Source organism: Mustela erminea, chromosome 12, assembly GCF_009829155.1.
Source record: "Mustela erminea isolate mMusErm1 chromosome 12, mMusErm1.Pri, whole genome shotgun sequence".
NCBI lineage: Eukaryota > Metazoa > Chordata > Mammalia > Carnivora > Mustelidae > Mustela > Mustela erminea.
Window position 1 is genome coordinate 92,419,103 of NC_045625.1, and position 5,794 is coordinate 92,424,896.

General features: G+C 58.1%; 1 pseudogene; it reads right to left on the reverse strand.

Moving 5' to 3' along the window:
* Positions 1–609: 609 nt before the first annotated feature.
* On the reverse strand, positions 610–1,816 carry LOC116570959 (annotated as a pseudogene).
* Positions 1,817–5,794: the final 3,978 nt, after the last annotated feature.

Genomic DNA, 5,794 nt, shown 5'->3' on the forward strand with positions numbered 1-5,794 from the left:
CCAAGGAGGAGGGGCCGCGGTCGCACGGGCTGTCGGAGGGGCTCGGCTCCGAGCTGCCAACACCCACCGCGCCGGCCCTCCCGCACGGGGAAGCCGGGGTCCGAGCAGGGGTGTGCAGGCACCCTGCCAGCTGCCCTCAGAGCTTCAAAGGGAAACATTCTAAGAAGCCATATCCCAAGCAGTGACATTTCAGGTAAATACAGAGGAGCTACAAAAATTGAGCAAGCTGGTGTAGAAAATCGGCAGTCTGAGTGTCTGCAGTCAGCCAGGGGAGGGCCCAGATCCGAGTGTGGACGCGCCTCCTCCCAGTGCACTCCTGCGGTCGTGCTCGGGGCTCTGGGACAGCCAGGCCCTCCCGCTCCGGCTCCTCCTGAGTGTCGTGCCCAGGCCCCTCCGGCTCCCCAGTGTGGACGCTGGGGTCGCTGTCCCCGGTGCCGTCTCTCTGCTCCCACCGGGCCCTCCTGGGATGTTCTCACCCACAAACGCGGCTTCAACTGCAGCCTGTGAGTCCTACATCTAAGTCCTGGGGTTTTCCAGAGAAACCGAATCAGAGCCTATAGGATGTGTGTTTATTTAGAGCTACGTACGCGCAAATATCCGCACGACGGATACATATCCCGCGTGTGGGAGAGAGACGGGGAGAGAGCTTTATTACGAGGATTGGCTCGGGCAGTCATGGAGGCTGGGTAGCCCGAACGTCTGCTGTGCAAGCTGGAGACCCAGGACCCTGCAGCGTACGGTCCAGTCCGAGTCCCCACGCCTGAGACTCGGGGGCTGTTGGCATAATCCCAACCCAAGGACAGAAGCCCGTATCCCAGGCCTTCCGCCGACGGACTGAGGACCATCCACATTGGGGAGGGCAAGCTGCTTTATTTTTTAAGTGGACTCCTAATTCCAGTGTCAAGCTACGTGGAAACGCCCTCACAGACGCGCTCAGAAACGTTTAGCCAAGTGCCTGGGCGCCCTGGGATCCAGTGCAGCTGCCACAGAAAGTGCAGCATGACAGCCCGTGTATGTGGCCTCTCGGCCCCTGTGACCGCTCCTGCCCCCCTGGCGCGTTGAAAACAACACCGCGTTGCAACACCGAGCTCGCTCTGCAGCTCTTCCCAACAGTAGCTCCTGTAACGTGTGTCATTACTCGGGTGTCTCAAGCTTCTTCCTGCTTTAGGAAAAACACAAACAAAAAAGATCTCTGCCTGTTGAACTTGGCTCGATCTGATCATTTGAACAGCCGTCCTCGGCCTCTCGGATGACCTCCTCCTCCTCCTGCTGCCCCTGCTGTCCCAGAGTGGGGGACACGTGTCCTAGAGTGGGGGAGAAGAAAGCATGAGGGAGGCTGAGGCCGTCCTGGTCCCCTCGGGCACTGGGAGCACCCGCAGCTGCTGGAGTGTAACGTCCTGGCGTCCCCGACCACCTCCGAGGTTCCGTCCTGGGGAAGAAGACGGCATTGGACACAAAACAGAATGGAAGCACACGGGGGAGCAGCCACAGCTGGACGACCCTACAAGGTTCTGGGCTATTCCACCTCCTTTAAAATAGAATGAAAAAACGAAACAAAACAACAAAAAACCCAAACCGTAAACCTGAAGAGGAAGGCGCTGGGGATACAAACAGATGCGGGACGCGCCTGGTGTATTTTCAGATTTCTCAGTATCTTTCCCACCGAAAATCTAACACAGAGTTGGCCGGCGTTTGTTTTAAGGAAACTCTCTTGAGGCAGAGGTCCTCCGTGCCTCTGTGCCCCGTCCCCCGTGCAGCGGACCGCGCAGGTGAGAATCTCATTCGGTTCAGCACCGCTCTGTTCAAGCAACACGACTCACGCAGAGTGTTTACGTGTGTCCAGTCCGACGTCGGTAAACGGCGACCGGTCACGCAGCGGGATCATCGTTTTGCCTTCTTGGGCTCCCCACGGGAAAACCTGTGCGGCGGCCCCGGGGTCACTGTAGCCGCGGCCAGGAGCTTCCCTACGTGTTGAACGTAACTCTGCAGCCGGCGTGGAAGTGCATCTAACCGTCGCCCGTGGGAAAGGGAGCGGAAATGTGGACCGTTGCGGGGAGATCCTCGCCCAAGGTCCTACCGCGCAGGGACGGGGCGGGAGCTCGCGCTCGGCTTTTCCTGCTTCCCGCCTGTGACCCTCCCCGAGGCCGTTGTCCCGGAGGACACCGTTCTGTCGACCCCGCGCTCTCACGTCCGGGGAGAGTCCTGCCCCCGTGTCCGCACCTCTGGGATCTGTTCTCTCTCCCGGGCCCTTTGTCAGAGCTACTCACCGCGTCTTGATTTCTTCGGATTTTGCTGCTTCCATCCGTCTGTCCGCGCCGTGGCCCGCGCTCACCGTCTGGAGTGCGGAACCAGACCGCGCGGCTTCTCAGCGGAGCAGCGTCACGGTTCTCATTTCAAATCGAGGCCTGTTTTTAAAACTACGTTTTGTTTTTCCTTCTGCAATGCTTAGAGATTCTTCCTCCTAAAATTCCTTCGAAATATTTTAAGTCCATAGAAAGCTCGGAAAAAGAGTACAACACACACCTGTGTAGCTTTCACCCATTCGTTAACTGGGAAAGTCCATACTTGTCAGCGGGGAGCAGGTCCGCTCACCAGTGGTGGCGTTGGTTTCTCTGAGGAAGTTGCGACATCACGACGCCGGCCCCCACGTGTCCGCGTGTGTCTCTCTTGAGGACGCGGAAGCTGCCCTGGGTGACGCCCTTATCACACCAACACCGGGTAAGCGCCCATGAAACCACCTGCACTTACGGCTTCCTGCTGGGTCCTCCGCAGCCCGTTTCCCGTGAAAACGGCGCAGGTTGCTCTGGGATAGGCCAGTCTTAATCTAGAACAACCCCTACTCTTTTTATTTTTTTTTTTGCTTCTGAAAACATGCCCCTTCTTGACGAGTCCAGTTGTCTGTAGAACATTTGGGTTCCAGGCTTTGCTTCTTTCCTGATGGTCAGGCTGAGGCCGCGGGTTTCGGCGTGAGCACCTACTCCGTCGGGACTGCCGTCGGGGGCTGCTTTCCCTTCTCGAGGGCGTCCGGCCCGCCCGGGGGGGGGGTGCGTTGCACCGGGGCACGGCGCAGGCTTCCCTTTGCCCGCGTCTCCTCGCTGTGAGATTTGGCATTCCTTCGACGGATGTTACAAGCACAACACAACGGCGGACGTCCTAAGGGGACAGAGACACGGCCGGCTTGGCCACGAGACTGAGGTTCCTGGCCAGGGTCTCCTTCCCCGAGGCTGTGTTTGCCACCTCCCGCGGCGGGGAGAACCCCGAGAAGATGATGGCAGGGGACGGCGGAGGCGAGGAGGGGACACGAGCACGCGGCGGGCACCTCCGTGATGCCTGCCGGGCAGCGGTGGCGGGAGCAGTGGCGTCTCCTTCCTAACTGCAGCCGCACGTCTGGCCACAGTGCGCAGAAGCCCCGGCCCCGTTCTCAGCTCTGGCCTTCATTCTCCCGCACGGCTTCTCTCTGGGACCCTCAGGTTCTCCCTCCTTCCCACCGCCCGCGGCAGCCCTGGGCCGAGCCTCTTTCCCTCTTCCTCTGGGACTGCGGTCACCCCGATGGTCTTCGGCCGACCTCTCCCCCTCTGCTGCCCACGAGTCCACTCTCCTGCTTAAAAATCTGTGCCAGCTTCCTGTTTCTCTTTTCTTTCTTTTTAAGATTTTCTTCATTTATTTAAGAGAAAGAGTGACCAAGAGCAGGTGGAGAGGCAGGGGGAGAAGCAGACCCCCCACTGACCGCAGAGCCTGGCACAGGACTCGATCCCAGGACCCTGAGATCATGAGCGGAGCCCAAGGCAGCGGCTGAACTGACTGAGCCCCCCAGGCACCCCCCAGCCCCCTGTTTCTTAGAAAGTTCAGAAGCTTTTCCTGGGACACAGACTTACCCTCATCCATTTTTAAGTGCATGAACTGTGTCCGCTGAAGTATAACAGAGGCACAGAAAATACGGGGTAATAACTGCACGGCAGGACTGTCCTCACAGAGGGACCCGCCCAGGTCAGGATACCGAGTGTCGCCGGCATCCCTCTCCCCCCGCACGGCTCCGTCTCCCTTTCCCCACCAAACCGCCACTTTTCTGACTTCTGACACCAGGCAGGAGTTCTAACCCCTTTTTTAAAGTTTCTGTCAGTGGGATTGTGCAGCGTGGACTCTTTTAAGTCTGTGTCTCTTCTCGCCATGTCGTGTTTGTGAGCCTCGTGAGGTTGTTTGTGGCTCTGCAGACCGCCGTGTGTTGCACAACACTTCCGTGCGGGAGACGCGCAGGACTGTGACCTCTTTCACTGTTGATGGATGCTTAGTTATTTCCCGTTTGGGGCCCAGAGTCATGCTGCTGCCAGCACTCAGACAGGCCTTTGTGTTGGGCTTGTGGCTGCAGACCTGCTGGGTCAGGACGTTTGCATACGTGCCCGTCCTTGGTACATACTGACAAATAGGTTTGAATTTATTAGACCAACTTAGATTCCCACCAACGAGCTGTGAATGTTCACTTGCTCCATAGCTTTGCCGATACTTCGGATTTTCTGCCTTTTGATTCTAGGCGTTCTGGTGGATGGTGGCGGACCTCGCCGTGGTGGGGACTGGCCGTGCTCTGATAACCAAGCGCGGCGGGCACTCCTCCATAGCTCGTTAGCCAGTTTGCTGTCCTCTAGGTGAAGTGCAGCCCTTTCTCGCCACAGGCACGCGTTGTTAGTAGAATCTGACCGTGACTCTCTTGCTGGCTGCGGGCATGGTAGACATCTTCCACTCTACGGGCCGACAACTCACTCACCTCATCCTGTGTTCTGATGAGCACACGTCCCTAATTTCAACGTGGTCGCTTCCTGGGGAGCTCTTCTTCTAGAAGTTGGCCCGGCCCTGCCCCCTGGGCCTGGTGGCCTCAAGCAGCTTCATCTCATGGCAGAGAAGAGCGTCGTGAACACCGTCCCTTCATCGGGAGACACAGATCTTTCTCAGAAGCCACAGCTGGCTTCCCTTATATATCCCTGACAAATCGGGCCACATTTCCACCCCTCCCTGCAAGGGAGTCTAGGAAAGTGGACATCTCTGTTGTTCCTACCTCTCCATCAGAGGACAGGGCACTGGACATAGCGGTCAGGGGACCGACCTGCGAGGTCCGCACTAGAAGTCCGGCGGGACTTCCTGCTGTTACCAGCAAGTGGAAGGTGCGTCCCTGTCCCCCTCCCCCGAGAGGTGTTGATGATCGTACCGTCGAGCTGTCACGTCCACGTCCACTGAAATCACGTCACGAAGCTGCGATATGATGACAGATCAAAGTGAAACGGGTGTGAAATGCCTCCATACGGAGTCCCACGTGTGTGTACGTCTGTGTCCACTTTCATGTGGGGAAAGGCACGCTACTGACCTGCTTCGCACTGGGCATCTGAGAACGATCGGCTCGGAGAAGTGGACGTCTTCGCATTTTCCTTCTATACTTCCGTGTCTCTTGTACAGCTCTATCACCGGAAACACACTGTACACGCATCTCTACTTGAGTCCCATTGGAGTCGGATCCTGCTGCCGGGAAAAGGGCGGCTTTGGCTCGCCGGTGCTGGTTTCGTGGTGTCTGCATTTCCGAAGCGACCAGACGGTGCTGGGAACTCACAAGTGGCGGCGTGCGTGGGGAGAACAAACCCAGTGGGACACTTTATAAGGCTTCGCTTTCTGAACACCCCACCAGACGCTTGCTGCGCTGGCCTTAGTCACTTACGGGCTGAATCTGTCCTCTCCAGACGCATGCGTTGAGGCCCCATCCCCCGCCCCAGACCTCACCCCGGGGGCAGGGTCTCCGCAGAGCTAATGGAGT